The sequence below is a fragment of the Pagrus major genome, chromosome 21 (genome assembly GCF_040436345.1).
Source record: "Pagrus major chromosome 21, Pma_NU_1.0".
NCBI lineage: Eukaryota > Metazoa > Chordata > Actinopteri > Spariformes > Sparidae > Pagrus > Pagrus major.
In genome coordinates, this window is record NC_133235.1 from 29,931,627 (window position 1) to 29,931,833 (window position 207).

Sequence of the window (207 nt, forward strand, 5' to 3'; positions counted from 1 at the left end):
ATTTTAAATATTACTTACAACTTAAATATAGCACTTACGCTATCGTGAAACATTAAAGGGGCACTGTGTAGTTTTGGAGAATAAATTCCACCTAATTTACAATATTAATCAGGTGATGTTTATTTTTTTCAGTACCTAATCTACGCTGACGCTTTTATTTTGAAGTGCGCTGTTCCCGCTTCCGTGCCGCTCGCTGCGCAGCTTGAC